The sequence below is a fragment of the Triticum urartu genome, chromosome 7, assembly GCF_003073215.2.
Source record: "Triticum urartu cultivar G1812 chromosome 7, Tu2.1, whole genome shotgun sequence".
In the NCBI taxonomy this organism is placed as follows: domain Eukaryota; kingdom Viridiplantae; phylum Streptophyta; class Magnoliopsida; order Poales; family Poaceae; genus Triticum; species Triticum urartu.
The window spans coordinates 427811351-427830231 of NC_053028.1; positions in this window are offsets into that span (position 1 = coordinate 427811351).

An 18881-nucleotide genomic window follows, 5' to 3' on the forward strand; every position below is an offset into this window, starting at 1 on the left:
TCCCAATGAACAGGATCCCGTTTCGAACGTGGCCGGTCGAACATTAGGCCGTTTCCTCCGTTCTACGGTACGCCAGGCCTCGTTTCCATCGCCTATTCCGTCCAAGCCCTCCCGATGAACATGACACATTCCGTTGCCTCCCCATGAACATGACGACGACGCTGTTTCTCCGTTCCGACCCAGCCATGTACACGAGCCCTGGCCATACGTATGCGCGAGTAGGCGTTCGAGACCCCGCCCGTATGTACACATACGTGGCCGTATTTTCTTTCTTGCACCCTGGCCACTGACTACGACACGTGCGCGCCTCTACATCGACTAGTATGTACGTACACATTCGCGACCAGAATGACAACGCTACGTACGCTTCGACCAGGTGGGTCCCGACTGTCAGGCACTTCCTTGCCTGCGAAGATGTAGCTGGTGGGTCCCAGCAGTCAGGGGGCGAATCTTTTTTTTGCCCGGATGCACTTCCTTGTGTGCGAAGATGTAGCTGGTGGGTCCCAGCAGTCAGGAGGAAACATTTTTTTCATGAAATACGGTGGCCCGTCCGGTGGGTCCCGCTGTCAGGTGGAGGGATAATTATTTTGCACGTAATAAGGAGGCACTTCCTTGCTGCGGCCGTGGACCCAGCTGTCAGCCTCTCCACGTACAGTCCATGTCCGATGGAAGCCCTTCCTTGACCACGTTGACCACGCCGCGCCGAGAGCACCAGGGCGGTGGACGACGGCGAGGCCTAGGAAGGGGACGATGCGGAGTCGGGGAAGACGCGGCAGTGGATGCCCACGTGTAGAGGAGTACGAGGGTTCGCTGGTTCGCTGCGGTGTGAGGCTGCCGTCTCCGCAGAATAACAGGGGGTGTGGGTGAGTAGAGGGATGGCCTGGCCAGCAGTGGGAGTAGTAGGGGGCGGTGAGGCCTCCGCTGCATCGCAGTCGGCCACGGGAGGCAGGAGCACGAGGCACGACCGGCGCTGGTTTGGGCGGCTGGAGCAAGAAGACCAGAGGTTGAAGAAGCACTACGGCCATTGGATGGACATCATACGGTCACTGGAGCTAGAATCGTGCATATTGACTAAGTTGACAAATCCCTCCATCCCCGTCAACTTAGTAGGCCCACAAGTCAGCCTCCCACCAAGGTGGGTCCCAGCTAGCAGGGGGTATTCATTTTTTTGAGCGTAATAAGGAGGCACTTCCTTGCGTGCGAAGATTTAGCTGGTGGGCCCGAGCTGTCAGCGGCGGTAACGTTTTTTTTTGTGAAATACAGAGGCCCTTCCGGTGGGTTCCTGATGTCAGGGGAGGAATCATTATTTTGCGCGTAATAAGGAGGCATTTCCTTGCGTGCGGCCGTGGACCCAACTGTCGGCCTCTCCACGTAAAGTTCACTTCAGATGCATGTCGGTCATTGACCACGTTGACCAGGCCGCGCCGAGAGCACCAGGGCGGTGGACGACGGCGAGGCCTAGGAAGGGGACTACACGAAGGCAAGGAAGACTCGGCAGTTGTTTCCCATGCGGAGGGGAGTACGACTGTACGAGGGTTTACTGGTTTGTCTGCCATCGTCGGAGAATAACAGCAGGTGTGGGTGAGTAGAGGGATGGCTAGGCCAGCGATGGGAGTACGGTCGGGCGGTGAGGCCTGCGTGCCAGCACAGCCGGCCGCGAGGAGGAGGGAGCAGGCAGTCCCGCCGGCGCTTGTTTGAGCGGCTGGAGCAGGAAGAGCAGAGATTGAAGAAGCGCGACGGCCGTTGGATGGACATCTAATAGTCAGTGCTTGTGCGTCAACCTTTTTTTAGGAAAGCCTCAAATATGTGGAAAACAGCATACAACCCATCTGCCATTATTTCTAATAATTTACATCCCATTTGCTAATTCTTAAGGTTTTTTTGGAGCCCGTATTCTTTTTGTTAGCATTACAGCCCATATTGTGGCAACTGTTAAAAAATTATACGAAATTTTGCATATTTTGGTGCGGTCCGAACTGTTTTTAATCCCAAAATTTCGACTCACATTCAAACTGATTTTAAAAATAAATGTATATCAATATAAAATCCAACAAATTCTCCATGCATAAAAATTAATGTAATTTAAAATCTTGAAATGAAAAAAAGATATTTGAAACTAATTGCCGGTTTGATGTGTTTTAAAAATGTACAACCCATTTCTCATTACTAATGGGCCATTTTCTCGGCCAGCCGAATGAAAGCTCTCCCCGTCTTGAAAGAATTGCAGCCCAACAGGCCTGACAAAGCGACTTACTTGGCAAATCACAAAAAAACCGGACTGTGGCCGTGGACCCAGCTGTCAGCCTCTCCACGTACAGTACTCTTCCGATGGAAGTCGTTCCTTGACCACATTGACCACGCCGCACGGAGAGCACCACGGTGGTGGACGACGGCGAGGCCTAGGAAGGGGACGACGCGGCAGTGGAAGCCCGCGCGGAGAGGACTACGAGGGTTCACTGGTTCGGCTGCGATGTGAGGCTGCCGTCACCGCAGGGCCTGGCCAGCGGTGGGAATAGTAGGGGCAGCGAGGCCTCTGCGGCAGCACAGCCGACCATGGGAGGCAGGAGCATGCGGCACGACCGGCGCTGCTTTGGGCGGCTGGAGCAAGAAGACCAGAGGTTGAAGGAGCACTACGGCCGTTGGATGGACATCGTACGTCACTGGAGCGAGAATCGTTCATATTGACTAAGTTGACAAAACCCTTCGTCCCCGTCAACTTAGTAGGCCCACAAGTCAGCCTCCCAGCAAGGTGGGTCCCAGCTAGCCAGGGGAGTATTCATTTTTTGTGCATAATAAGGAGGCACTTCCGGTGGGTTCGAGCTGACAACGGGGGGAACATTTTTTCACGAAATATGATGGCCCGTCCGGTGGGTCCCAGCAGTCAGGGGGAAACGATTTTTTTCGCAAAATACCGGTGGCTCATCCGGTGGGTCCCCGCTGTCAGGTCGAGGAATAATTATTTTCCGCGTAATAAGGAGGCACTTCCTTGCGGTTGTCGTGGACCCAGCTGTCAGCCTCTCCACGTACAGTACTCTTCCGATGGAAGTCGGTCGTTGACCACATTGACCACGCCGCGCCGAGAGCACCACGGCGGTGGACGACGACGAGGCCTAGGAAGGGGACAACACGGAGCCATGCAAGACGCGGCAGTGGATACCAACGCGGAGAGGAGTGCGAGCGTTCATTGGTTCGGCTGCGGTGTGAGGCTGCCATCGCCGCAGAATAACAGGGGGTGTGGGTGAGTGGAGGGATGGCCTGGCCAGTGGTGGGAGTAGTATGGGGGCGGTGAGGCCTCCGCGGTAGCACAGCCGGCCACGGGAGGCAGGAGCAGGCGGCATGACCAGCGCTGCTTTGGGCGGCTGGAGCAAGAAGACCAGAGGTTGAAGAAGCACTATGGCCGTTGGATGGACACCATACGGTCACTGGAGTATTGACTAAGTTGACAAAGCTCTCCGTCCCTGTCAACTTAGTAGGCCCACAAGTCAGCCCAACAATATGGTGGGTCCCAGCTAGCAGGGGGGTATTCATTTTTTTGGGCGTAATAAGGAGGCACTTCCTTGCGTGCGAAGATATAGCTGGTGGGTCCGACTTGTCAGCGGGGGGAACATTTGTTCGCGAAATACAGAGGCCCTTCCTGTGGGTCCTAGCTGTCAGGTGGAGGAATCATTATTTTGCGCGTAATAAGGAGGCATTTCCTTGCGTGCGGCCGTGGACCCAGCTGTCAGCCTCTCCACGTACAGTCCAGTTCCGATGGATGTCGTTCATTGACCACGTTGACCAGGCCGCGCTGAGAGCACCAGGGCAGTGGACGACGGCGAGGCCTAGGAAGGGAACGACACGGAGCCAGGGAATACTCGATAGTTGTTTCCCACGCGGAGGAGTACGAGGGTTTACTGGTTCGTCTGCCGTCGCCGGAGAATAACAGCAGGTGTGGGTGAGTAGAGGGATGGCTAGGCCAGCGATGGGAGTACAGTGGGGCCGTGAGGCCTGCGCTGCAGCATAGCCGGCCACGGGAGGAGGGAGCAGGCAGTCCCGCCGGCGCTTGTTTGAGCGGCTTGAGCATGAAGAGCAGAGATTGAAGAAGCACGACAGCCGTTGGATGGACATCCAACAGTCACTGCTCTCGTGTGTTGATTAAGTTGACAGGGCGTTGCGTGTGCGTCAACCTTTTTTTATGAAAGCATACACGTCAACCTGTAGTAGGTGCACAGACCATCTGCAATTATTTCTAATAATGTACAGCCCATTTGCTAATTCATAAGAATTTTTTTGGAGCCCATCTTCTTTTTGTTAGCATCACACCCCATATTGTGGCCACGGTTAAAAAGTATACGAAATTTTGCATATTTCTATGCGGTCAACTGTTTTTAATCCAGAAATATCGATTCACATTCAAACTATTTTGAAAAATAATTTATATAAATATAAAATCCAAATAATTGTCCATGCATAAAAATCAATGGAATTTAAGATCTTGTAATGAAAAAAAATTGAAACTAATTCCCGGTTTGATGTGTTTTAAAAATGTACAACCCATTTCTGGGAAAACCGTATGAAACTCTCCTCGTCTTGAAAGATTTGTAGCCCAACAGGGCCGATAAAGCAAGTAGGCCTTGTTTGGGTATTTCTTTTAAAAAATAGAACCGGGCTAGCCATTTTCAGCAAGAAAAAAACACAACTGGGCTCATGATGTGGTAAACATAAATAAAACCCTGGCTAGACGGGCCACAGCCCTGCACAGCCCCGTTGTTACCCTGATCCGTCGCTAAAACTAGTATAAATAACAACTGCTTGTTCTTGAAAAAAACTGCGCGACTTGCTGGGTCCCTGGTGTCAGCCGCTCGTAGTGTAATTCTCTCGTTTATTGACTACGTTGACAATGGCGTGAGCCCCAGATGTCCAACCAATTAGGAGGAACCATATTTTTGGGCTTGTACTATAGAGGCACTTGCTTGCGTACTGCCATGACGCTGGTGGGTCCCTACTGTCATCCTCTCTACGTACAATCATCTCCTTGTTCCTCTCGGTTATTGACGACGTTGACAACGCAAGAGGGCGGCGCACCGCGCACGGCGAGCGAACAAGGCCGCAAGTTTGTGGGTGCTGGTGGGGGCTAATCACTTGGCTTCTGTAATGCACAGTGAGCTCAAGCAGCCAGCGAGAGCTATGTTATTTCCCTTGGTTTGGATTTGTTGCAATATTTCACTCTAAATTAAACGAATGGCAAGCCATTTGCCTTGTTTCAAAGAAAATATGATAGTCACAACCAAGTTGAAAAGGGTAGGAACATCTAACTCCAGCTTACAAACTGTACAAAAGCACGAGGGTTAATTGTTCATCAGGTTTACAAAAAACCAGATTGAAAAGGGCAACAACATCTAACTCCAGCACTGTTTTCGGCAGTCACAGTCAAACGGATCGGTCAGGTCCATAGAATGAACATCCTGGGTCATAAAATTTACTGGATTATGACCACAATATGTTGTAAATAGAAGCCCGGCACGTTCAGAAGCTCTTTTGCCCACCTGGAACTCCTTTTTTTGCTCTTCGACATACCCATCCATCAAAACTATGCTGCTGATAAACTTAAGCCTGATGGACAATAGTAACCTCGCATTCAACAGGAAGAATGTGACAAATCTTGTGTTTGCACGGTTGGCTACGTATCGTTCTAGCGTTATTGTCTTCAATCGAATCTCATGAGAAGTGAGAAAATCCCGATGCTTATGAATCCACCGATTGGTTATAACTTTCTTACCCTGTCCTGTTGCCTAAATAGACATGAAGATTGAAAACAATTAAGGTCTAAAAGAAGAGTGTCGAAAGAGCAACAGCTGAACGGTTAATTCTAGTACACTATATGCGGGCTTCCAATGTGCGTGAAATTATCACCTTTATATACAACTTCTCCAGACATGGAAAGCATTGCAGCAAGCCCATAATCTTGTTCAGATCAAAACTATTCATTTGGATATATAAGATCTTAACAGAATCCAGCACCATTGATAGGCCATCCATGGAGAAACTCTTCATTGAGCATAGAACATAATATTAGTACAAAATGTGTACTCCAAGATGATATATAAATTATGCGCAGAAATTTAAAATGCAGCTTATGGTTACAAGTGTAGATGATAATATAAAGTACCTGAAGAACTGTGGAGCCAAACACCATATTGAAATGAGCACAGAGATCATGTATTACACCCAAGGTCTCCAGTTTAGGCGCAGAGAGGACGGTTATTTGCAACGGTGAATAACTAGAATCAAGGATCAACCTTTGAAGTGAAGGGGCATCTTGGATGATGAGCTGCCTTCCGTCAAAAGAAATGCCAATTCTTACAAGGTTAGGCGACTTTATTTGGAGACAACCGATTCTAACTGTGAAAACAAGCACCAAGCACTCCAGCGCAGGGCAACTGGAGTGGATGATGCTGTGCAATGAGGCCTCTGATATACGAACCCGCACAAGTGAAAGTTTCTTGAGAAATGGGAGTCGAAGGTTTAGTACCAGATTGTCTGGTAGGTAGCACTGCGCAAAGGTGGCGGTGTGGAGAGATGACGAAAACCCCGAGATGGACATCGGTGTTGAGGGCACAAGTTCATGGCATTCGGTATGTGGTATGTGATTTCCTGGGGAATAGTAGAACTCAAGCAGCTGTAGTTCTGTGAATTCAGGGGATTCCAGCCAGGTGTCCACTGTGCAGGGCATGGTATGCTTGCTCAGGTAGCATGACGGGATGCAGAGGCTTTGAACGGAGCCCTGGTGGGAGGAGATGATGGCTCTGGGGATTTCAAAATCATTGAAGAGAGATAGCTGACGACAGTCGAGATTAAGGGGAACGACACGCCATAGAGGGCGCCACCGAATTGAGAGGACTTGGGTGCGGCAGCAATCCTTGGTGGGGAGAAGCGAGATGATCTCCCCAAGGATGGCGTCCGGGAGATCGCTGATGCGGTCCACCCGAGATTCTACGGGTTCCTGGGATCCGGTGGGGGCGGGGTCGCCGCTTCTCCCTGCGCTGCCGGGTGCGGGATCTACAACAGGTGTCACCGCTGGCGAGAGCCTCATCTTCTTGGCGCTGGGGTCAGCCGACTCCATTTTCCTCGAGGGCGTCGCGTCGCGCTCACGGATTTGAGCAGAGTAACGAATGACGAGCCTAGTTGTAGTGCGAGCGAAGAAGAAGGGGAGCTGGGGGTTTTCTGTAGGAGTGAGGAAGAAGGGGAGCTGGAGTTTTCTGTAGGAGTGAGGTGAGGAATTTGGGGGTACGAGTGGAGCGAGCTGACGTGAGGTGGGTGGGAGCGAGGAGGAAGAAGAGCACCCAGGTTTTTGAATTGATTTTACTATTTACTAGTGTGGATGGGCTATTTTGTCTTGGGACCCGAGAAACAATTACTACTAGTACAGTGGAGACACTCTACAGCTACCCAGAAAAACAATTACTACTAGTACAGTGGAGACACTCTACCGCTTCTGACTCCTCCTAGGTCATTGAAATGTCTCCCTCTACTGAATGCAGTTATACTTTTGTTCACCGACATGCGGGCCATGCAGCGCGCGGGCCCAAATGCCATCCACCAAATTAGAAGGCAGTATGCAGGCGGAGAGTCACCCCGGTCGTAGCGCGGTAGTAACGAGCCGTCGTACCACAAAACCCCACCTCCTCGCAGTCTAAGTTTGATGGACGAAGCAACCATCATTTCACTCTTCGCTGAATCCCCTTCTCCCTCACCGTCTTCAAGAAAGGCAACACTTGCATCTGCCACTGTTCTTCTCTCCGAACGAAGGGAAGGTAAGCGGATCCGTGATGTTGGTATATTTTCGTTCAGAGGAAAAAAAAAGAACTTTTGCAAAGCAGTAACCGATCCTCACTCTCTTTTTTATTTCATTGTCATTGCGATTGTGTTTTGCTTTCAGTGGACTCCTAGTATTCGTCAGTTTCATGATGGACCAAGGAGAACCAGGCAAAGATGTGCCGATATTGGAGCAGACGCGGGAGGCTGATCCCCACGAGACAGAGAGCTCCAAGAATATGGAGGCAACCACCGAGGCGACCCCAGATACTGAGATGGTCAACGCCCCATTTGAGGTTACAGCCCCCGTGGCACTGCAGGAGCAGTTTTCCCCCTTCGAGGATGTGTCCCCCCCCCCCCGCTGAGCTGCCCAAGGTGATTTCCTTCTTTGCCGATCTCGATTGTGGTTTTTCATCTAAGTATGTGGTGATTTTTTTAGAAAAGGAAGTATGTGGTGATTAATAATGCACAATTTTATTAGCTTCGATGCCATGGTATACATAGTGGTTTAAATAACTTGTGTTTCTTATACTGAAAAGTAATTCAGAATTTGTTTCTGTTTCAATTAGAGCCCTGATGCAGACAAGGATTGTGTGGTTGTACATGTCACTCACTATGAGGCGGACGACCTGAATATACGCACTGGGAAAACAGAGTTCTTAGGCTGTTGGATCCTGGAAGCCATTTGCGGTTATACCAATGAAGAGTTGTATTCCAACCTCACTGTTGTCAGGCGTGTTGTCCAGGGTGTACTGAAGCACACGAAGTTCAAAGCTACTCCTTCGTTTGTGAGGAATACCGTTCTTGTCAAGCTTACACAGGAAGATGACGTGGCATGCCTCCACAAACAAGTTTATCAGTGGCAAAGCCACAAGGTTGTCTTCATGAAGGTTCACAGGATTGAGCTGCTGCGGGACGTCCTCGATGATGTTGATGGCAAGGTCCGTCTTGTGTCCAGCCCAAATTAGATCGAGGCATGAAATAGTTGCCCCAGCTAGTGTTTAATAGTAGTTTGGATTGTGTCTAATTATCCGAACCTTGCCTGTTATCGACCCCTCTGGGGCTAGTACTCTGTTTGAATCCGTCTATGGGAACTGCTGCTACTTTTGTGTGCCCGTGAATCATGTGAGAACCATCGTAATTGTTGCCGAAACAGATGCGTCCTCACTAGTTTTTTCATCAATATGGCATGGTAAGACATAAGTTGTCATGGTTTATCATACGAGCAGTGTGTGTTTTGAAGAAATAGAGCACTCGTTCGAGAACCGTGCGCCGACGTATACATAAGTACTTGTAAACACTGTTGGTGCTACCCCACTTATAAGCAGTTGTGCAAAACACGACACATTGGCTCAGCTCGCTTCAACACTAGGCTATCGACCAGCTAACAATCAACAATCTGCCGTCTGACATATAAGCAACTATGTATCTTGTTACAGTGGTTCATGCAGTTAATTGAGGCCACAATGTAATAAATTCCAAACGTTCACACGCTAGTCCAGCGCTCATGTGGAACACTCACATTAAACTCGTCTTCATAAAAAACTTGAAAAGCATAAGTTAAGCAATTTTATACATCTCAATGATTCATAGAACATAACAAACATATACTAGTTCACAGCAAAAGACAAAGTTGTGAGAAGGTTTACAAATCAGGAAAAAACAAGCAAGGCTTCTCTCTAAGCAAAGGGCCTCCCGGCAGGCTTAAATTTCCTGGAGTTCACTCTGGTTTTTTCTTGTTGCCACCATTCAGGGTTAGGTTCTCTCATTCGAGAATAACCAATTATAATTGTGGTATCAGCTGGAATGCTGAACTGAACCATGCAGTGTACTGACCAGCTGAAATGCTTGTGCATTCCACTAAATTTAAGCATCGCTATTTGCAGAAATAAGCAGACCACAATGCCTCTTGTCCGCGCACCTGTCCAAAAAACTGCCGTGCAGCCGTGCCAGCTAGTCCTTGGTCCATGGATGAACTGGTAGAAAATGCATTCCGGACTAGGATGCAGTTGTTTTCGCTCGTCCCTGCACTGCAATCAGGAAGTAAAACGTACGAATCAGCTTCTTTTAGATTGCGTTGGTCATTCTACCTTAGTTACTACCAATGTAGGGATACCTTGAAGATGGGAGGTTAGACGATGGCAGCGAGGGATAGCCATCTCATTTTGCGCAGTTGTACTAAAACTGAGGTGTGTGCTTTTGATTGCGCGGATAGAAACGATACGGAGATAGACATCCCGAAACGATATGGAGACAGACATCCCTGTTTGCGCAAATAAGATATACGGTTATTTAAACAGTGACATATATTACTACTTTCCCCCGTTTCCTCTTAGAACCAAGCCCTAGATTCATGCTACAGCTTTCCCACTTTCTTCCCTGTTTGAACCAATGCTTTGAGTCGACTGTATGAAATAGCTTTACTTCTAATCTACTACTACTATAATGCGACAGTTTTGAAATTGGATCTACCACTCCATCTTCGGTTCTCCTGCCCAAACAAGCATTGGCTCAAAATCCACTGTTCATTTCCCCTCTCATGCATATCACTGCCGTCCATCAAACAAAGGATGACATGATCTGACGGCTAAGAGCTGCCGGATTCGCTCCCGCTCCTTGTGCACATGGCCGACTCTGCTCTCCTAGTAAACAAATAAAGAAGTCCCCGTTGAATCTGGATTGCACCTACTGAAGTTGAGAAATGTCTAGAAATTGCTGCCACCTCCTCACATGCAAGTATGACAAGTTAGCAAATAGCTAGCACATTTTGGTTCCCCGTTGTCACCTGGGAAATAAACACTCTACTACTAACTATTTTTTTAGATTACTGTAAAAATGGATTTTTAGATGCCGCTATACTGCAAAGTTTACACTGTTCACATAACATAACATTGCATGGCTGATGCTAGCTAAAGTTTTATTCTGCTTCATCGAGAAATGTAATATTTTTATTATTCGCAGAAAAAGTGTAATATTTTATTTCAGTCATACATAAGCTATACCTCAAGCTAATACAGGACATGAGTGTCTGTCAGACCTAAATGACTTATTTAGTTGCACAAAATAGTCCATAAACATGCATGTAAACCGTCAAACAACTCTGGAACTATACATCAGTGGAACCCAGGAAACAACATATAATAAAACTACAACTTTTATCTTGTAATCAAATTCTTACTTGGAACTCAGTTTGATTTGTGCAAGTGATTTGCTTCTTATTTCAGAATAGTCCTTAGTTCATGCAAACAAACACACTATGATATCTACTCAAGATACGAGTACCCATTTCTCTCTCTAAAAAGAAGGTATATGAGTATCTATCATACAGAACATACGTGCAAAGCACGTGCCTTTGTAGAAGTCTAGGTGGCTTTGGAACAGCGGACGAAAGTAGAAAAGGATCCACACGAAGGGAGCTGGGGCAGTAGAGCAAGGCAGGTTTCGAAGGAATATATACCTGAGGGTCGTCAGCATGTCGCAAAGACGACGTTGGGAGGCCGCATCTTGGCCACAATACCGCAGGGAGGAAGAAGGGGTCGGAGGCCCTCGCGAGCCGGCGCTCTCTCAGAGAGAACGGCACGGCCGCCTATCGGGACGCGCGGGCAGCCGTTGGTCTCCTCCCTCGCCGACGACGACAGTGTGAACGATGCACCTACACCCCTGCCCCGGTCGAGGTTGTCCGGCCGGATTTGTGACCAGCTGTGAGCTGAGAGAGAGTGTGGCCACCTATGTGTTGCTTAGATCTGGAGAGCATGAGAGAGTGAACGAGAGGAACCCTAGTAAAGCAAGCGCTAAGGCTCCTGCTTTTATATATAGTGGAGTGATTTTGTTGTACCAGCTTCAAAAAAATGTGCTCCTACGTGTACCCGCGAGTGGGTGTGAGAGAACTAGTGCGTGCGTGCACCGCTTCTCTTCGTGAGAGTACAATATACTATGCCCAAAGAACGCTTGCCACAAGAGTAATAGTACAAGTGTGTGACGTGTGAGCTAAAATAAAATGTGCGCGCCGTCTTTTGTTTTTTAGAAGTTCTGAGGGTAGGGTGTGAAGAGCACATATGTGCGTGACGTCTACCTGCAGATAGACGGTGGGTGTGACGTGCGAGTCTGTGAGAGGACTCGGGAGAGTCGTGACTCGTGAGGGTGCGTGTGCGTGAGAGAGAGGGGGGCACGTATCAATGCAATGCATGTGTCCGTAAATCATTATCCGACAAACATTCGCCACAAGCCTTTTCCTGACGAACGCCGTAAGGACCGTTAGATCGGCATCCGATAGTGTCAGTTTTGCCATGTCATTTAACAGAACAACCACTCCTCCTACACACAAATCTTCCACGTGAGTGTTAGCAACTGCCGTATACTCCCTCCGTTCCGAAATGCAGTGCATATAGCTTTATTGAAAATTCGAACCTCGCAAACTTTTACCGAGTTTTCGTGTACCAAATTGCACATGTAGAATACCATGTATATATCATTTCATTCATCTTCGAGAGGTAACTATAAAGTTGGGTGAGGAGTCTACAAAGAAAGACCATCATATCACCCGCAGCAATTTCAAGCATCCTTTAGTGTCGAGGAATATCATAGGAACTCTATATGATATGCTTTTTATAGGATTTTTTTCCTTTAGAGCCAATTGGTTCATAGGAATAGATTCATATACTCCACATTTCAAAGGAAATAAACATGATATCATTTCTATAGCTTTAGAGTCACTTGGTTCATATGAATGGATTCCTATACTCCCTTAATTTCAAAGGAAAATAAACATTAGCGTATATTCAATAGAAAAGTTCCTATGATATGAACCAAATTACATCTCTTTTCTAATCCCTCCTCATAGGAATTGAGAAACATGTCATCTCTATATTCAATAGAAAAGTTCCTATGATGTGAACCAAATGACATCTCTTTTCCAATCCCTACTCATAGGAATTGAGATGCTCCATGTCATCTCTTTCCCTACAACTTCCATGTATACATCTTCTATTCCTAAATAGATAGTACAACCCACTAGTAGCTTTTTTCCAAAACATGCAACTATGGCACAAGAACTATATAGTGTGCCATTAACTTTGAAAGATGGTCGCTCGATGAAGCTAACCCGACAGTGCAGAGGTAGGAAAATCTGAGCACTACTGGCCGTTGGATATCATCAACATTCCACCAGATCTTCCACATGTACAATTTAGAAGACTCCATGGTTGAACTTAAGCATAATGCACAAACCTCAAAACACAAGCACTTCTCCTTTGTTCTAGAATCTTCTGTATCATAATTGATTATTTTTTCTAAATGAATTGCCATTATTTGTTTTTTACTTTATGATTTACTCCCTCCGTTCCAAAATAGATGACCCAACTTTGCACTAACTTTGTACAAAGTTAGTGCAAAGTTGGGTCATCTATTTTGGAACGGAGGGAGTACAATGCACAACCCCATGAATCTTAACATTTTTATAAAACTTATTGATTTTGAATGAGATGAACTATAAGAACTAAGCGAACATCTACACCATGCATATATGACTCAAAGCTTTACATACTATAGTGTGTATTTATTCATAATTTGGTTTCGAAATCTCATGCGTTCAATACATGTGTACCTTACTAGTTTTGAGTAGAGTAGTAAATTTCATGCGGCCCCGGGTATATCAAAATGCAGGGCCCATGCATCATTGCCTTTCGGCCGAACCTACGTCCACAATTTTTTGTACGTACTATATCTCCACTGGTCCCCGAACCCAAAATTCTGCCTCGTTCCCGTAAAACCAAGCGGCCCACACATTTAAGACGTCGGCTCGAACCCATTTACTATGATGTGGCCCCGCACGCCATAGTACTCCTACAAACCCTACCGCCGCACTCATCATCGGTTTTGTTCAATACGACGAGGGAGAAGCCGATTTGCAGTGGAGGCGCTTTCAAAAAAAGGATCTATAGTGGAGACCCCTACCCTAGGGTGCCCTAGGTAGCTGCCGCACGCATCATTGTTTTCTCTTTTCTTTATGCTCTTGAGCCCTAGAGTGAAATGATGGTTGCTTCGTCCATCCAGCTTAATGCGGGAAAGGTGGGGCTTTGTGATTTGACCCCTAGTCGCTCATTTTCTACTACTGCGGCGCTACGACCGGGGTGCCTCCAATTCGAACCGCTGCTCTGAACTGTAATGTGGTGCATTGCACGTGGAACAAGACGGTGGATGAGCCACATGTCGGCCAAAGGGGTCCTGTTAAGTGTGTCACCATTTCGTGTGCGGACTGACCCTGCTTGAGTTGCTACGCCAACACGACAGGAGCAGCCTACCACTTGGTTTTGCTCCTTGGTGAATCCCGACTATATTGATCTAAAAAGATACATGCTAAACTACCCTCTCCGTCTCGGTTTTCTTATTTTTAGGCGTCTCGGTTTATAGGGCCTGCACGTAGTTCTAGGTCATCCATTTGACTAACTAAATATGAGTTACTATGTCACAAAAAGTATATCATTGGATTCTTAAGCGGATGTAGTTGTATTTAAAAGTCGAGGGCGGGGCTTTTCCTGTGCGGTAGGCGGCAGGGCAGTTCCGCCTAGTCGGTTCGACAGAGACGCGAGAAGACGAGGGAGTAGGCTGCTGCAAACGTAGGGTTGTGTGATTTGACAGCGAGTTACTGCTAGACAGGTGGGGCCCCGTGATTTGACTTGCCATTATCATTTTAACTGCGGTGCTACGACCGGCGTGAGTCTCCCAGATTCCTGACCACCTCCATACAGGTGCCTCTCCCAATGCTCCACCATGTAGTAGAGGCTGGCTCTTGCATGAGAGCCCACTTCTCCACTTTTTCCTTGCCTCTCTTTCCTCCACATATGCAAAAATGCCATGTAAAGCGCACTATTGTACTTACTTTTACTTGCTCCTACAGGTGCTTAAGCTTGCCACATAAGCATAAAGTCTGATGTGTCAAGTTAATCAAGAAACTAGTTTGGTGACCCAAGGAAGAAATGTTGCTAAGCGCGTGTACCTAGGTGAAAAGACAATTTTGAGTCTATAGCTAATTAAATGAAGCAAACTTAGCAACACCATTTCATTGGAAGAGGTCACTCCTTGGCAAATGCAATAAATACACGCGCTTAGCACCGTTTCTTCCTTGAGTACGAAGAAAGAGATAGAGAGGAGTAAAAAAAATACACTTATAGCCAACCTTGTTGTAGTATGAGTGACTAAGTGATGACCATGTATGACATGCCAACATCAGATAGCCTAACGCACCGTGTTAAATCTCCAAGGGCGCGACCGCGCGAGCGACACGACGGTCGTGGTAGGCGCGACCATGATACAGGCTGCTGGCAGCCCTTGGATCTGAGATCAAACGGTCGCATGCTAAGTTGCTGAAAATTTGCAGAATAACCCTCCAGGATAGGATATTCACCCATAGGTCTAGAATCACGCCATGCAACCGTTCGATCTCAGATCCAAGGGCTCTCGGAAGCCCGTATCATGGGAGAATGGAAAGCCACTACCCTGCCGTTCGTACGCTGGCAGTTCGCTCCTACTCGTCCCCGCACGTCCTTCAATACTACGGCGGTTCGCTCCTAGTCGTCCCGTCCATTCACATTACCGCAGTTCCACTAATCCCAACCCTCCTCCCAAATCCATGGCGTCCCAAATCTCCACGATCGGCGGTGAGTACAAGGTTAGAACCATCAACAACGATGAGTTCGACGTCATCTACACCCGTTCTTCCGCGACGGTGAAAGGATGCCTTTCTTGCTTCAGACGCATGTTCGAAGACTCAGATGATGAGTGGGTCGCTGTGCTAGATGTTGAGTACACCACAGTCCTGGGACGAGAGAAGGATCTAAAGGACGAAGAGATGAAGAAGTCCGCCATGATCCAGGTTTGCGTGCATGACTTATGCTTGGTCTACCACATATGCCATGGCGACGTTGAGTGCCAGGATTTTAAGGACTTCCTCGAGAGCAACCTAGTCAAATTCGTCACTGTAGACTTTGGTAACGACAAAGACGTCCTGCATCGGATAGGCCTCGTTGTAGGCAACACGTTCGACCTCCACAAGAATCGGCTGGTGTCCGCTCGTCAGCCTTCAATGCTGACCCTGGAAGGAGCCATGGTTCATCCTTCACACAGTAAACTGGAGAAACCTCCATACACGTTTCATCGTCATGCATGGCAGCGGAATGTACTAGATATAGACCACACCCACTATGCTGCAATGGATGGCTACCTTTGCTTCAATATTTACAAGGGTTGGATGAAGACCAACAGCCAAGTGTGCGGTTCAAGCAAAGAAGTATCGGCCAAGAGGAAGAGGGACAAGGACGAAGTCGAGGACGTGGACGAGGACTTCGAGTAAGGTGGCAGTGTCATTGCTCATGGTGGTTCTAATGTAGTGTCTATCGGAATAGTTGCAAAGTTTAATTTCAGGTGTGCTTAATTTAATTTGAGGGGTGTGTTGTGCTGAGCCCCCAGCAGAACTATGTTATGTTTCTTCTCGTTACTTTAACTCTTCAGTACGTACATACTAGTATTTCTTACATTTCATCTTTTAGTTGGTATAGTACTACCACTCGTTTCTTCACAATATATACGTACAATATATATGGCCAACATCATATAGCCAGCAGTTTAGTTGTCAAAGAATTTCAGGGTGCTTAGTTTTGTCAAAGAATTCCAGGATGCTTAGGCCTCTTTTGGTTCATAGGATAGGATTATCGTAGGAATAGGAATTTTTAGGAAATGAGATGACATGTATCTCAAATCCTATGAGTAGGAATAGGAAACGAGATGTCATTTGGTTGACACCAAAGGAAATTTTCCATTGAGTCTAGGCTCATTTTTATTTTCCTATAAAATGTGGAGGATAGGAACCAATCCTATGTAGGAATAAGAATCCATTTCTATGAACCGAAGGGCTCTAAAGGAAAAAATCCTATAAGAAATCCTATCCTCTAGAATTCCTATGAAATTCCTCCAAACCAAAGGAGGCCTTAGAGGGTTCCTGGATCCAAGGGACTTATTTTAGTCTGACTAAAAATAGTCTCTTTAAGAGGCTAAAGTTCCAAGCACCCCTGAAAGAGGGGCTAAAACTAGTCTTGAGACTAAATTTTTTTAGTCAGGGGTACCCCTACTAAAATGTGGATTAGTCCTCTCTCTACTCATTTAACTCCTCTCCTTTAACACAGGCGTGTTCTGGATTGGAGGGTTTGGAGGATAATAAATGCTCATTAACTTGATTTTAGCCTTTTTAGTATTTGGATCCAAGCATGGGTGAGGCTAGCATGTTTTAGTCCCACTACTTTTAGTCATGGGACTAAAACGTATCCAAGCACCCTCTTAGTTTTATTTGAGGGGTGGGTTGTGCTGGACACCATTATTGTGACTAGCCTTTTTAATAGTACTATATGCATAATTTGGCGACGAGCGCTCTCTATATGTACCACCTTTTTTTAATTTCAATTTTTGCTCCATGGCGCAATCCATCGATAGTACTGCTGTACAAAAGTATACATTTTTTAAAAGGCTAGAGTACTGTTCATCACATATATAGCCAGTTAAATTCTCAACCTAGAACGACGTGCATGCCATGTAGTAAACCGATACGGAGGAAGTATAGTAAAAATGAGGTGATTTTACCGAGCGATCGGCGGGGAAGCATGGCCTGTCATGCGGTCCCACATGTCATGATGTACCAAGGCGATGCGTGTGTCCCTCTTGAGGCAGAAGCAATACTAGTACGTGGTTTGAGATGATGGAGAACCGAAGTGTGAAATAATGGTTGCTTCGTCCGTCTGGGAAAGTGCGGCATTGTGATTTGACGTCTCATTGCTCATTACTACTACTGGGCTGGTACGAGTGGGGTGCGCCCCTGCTGTTCTGCACTGTTATTTGGTGCTTGACACGTCGACCCGGTTGCTATATGTCCCACATGTCGGCGACAGGAAGTACATAATCCATGAAAGGGAGCGTCGACGGAGGAGTATACTACAGAATTCATGAAAGGGAGCGACTTAGTTTAGGAAAAATCTGTTTTTACGGAGTACGTACCCACTAGGGTTTATAGGGCTTATCTAAAAAACATTTGTTTTTCCGTTTGATAAGTCTCAATTCTACTATACTAGTAGTAGTACCTTTACATGTTGGATTTCGAGGTGCGTTAGATCACCCCACGCAAGCAGTGTCAAGAGGAAACTAACCCATGCATGTACAAGTTCATGGAAATTTAGTGGTCATTCATGCATTCGTTCTAATTGATGCCTCGGTAAACATAACTTCTAGAGAAAAACGAGCGTACTAATTACTTGTGCAAAATATGAAATTAATTCGACCACTCACCGTCTACCTTGGTTGGAGAGATTTTGAAATTGAGCCATAAACTGGAAAGGAGGGAGTAGTAACTTTTGTCTCGATTACTATTTATGGCCTTGTATAGATGCAAAATGTATTTTTTATAGTGGCCTTGTATAAGTAAATGGAGGGAGTACTAACCAAAGTATGTAGTAGGGACAAGGAGTAAACGGAGGGAGTAGTAAAATTTTCTCCTCGTGCTGCGAGCCACCACGCGCGTGGGCGAGGGAGCGGGCGTAAGGCATACTAGTAACCAAGCTTCACCTCATCCTGCGAGCCACCGCGCCCGTGGGCGGGGGAGACGGCGTACTAAGCAAGCTTCTCCTCGTTCTGCGAGTTGACGGGACACATCAAAAGTACTCCAGTGTATAGATCCTTGCATCTAAGGTAGGCCCCACATGGTTTGCCTCTTTTTTTAATTTAACATAACGCGTCAAGTCGCAATTTGTTTGTTCACCCGTGGTAGACGATCCTCCCTCCACCAAGTGGACAACCAGTACACGTGCCAAATTACCACGTGGGCTGCCTTTTTCGTACATAAATGAGCTCCACCGTGTACCCGCGCGGGTGTGGTTGGGAAAGAGACGGGAGTACGTGCGCTGTGCGTGCACCTCTTCTCTTCGTGCACGTCCCCCACCTACGTGGGTGTGTGTGAGAGAGATACAAACCTAGACATAATGCGCTGTCCATCCCCATGCCTTCGCCCAGTCCGACCACCAGTCACCACCACGCCCCACTCCTCCTCACCT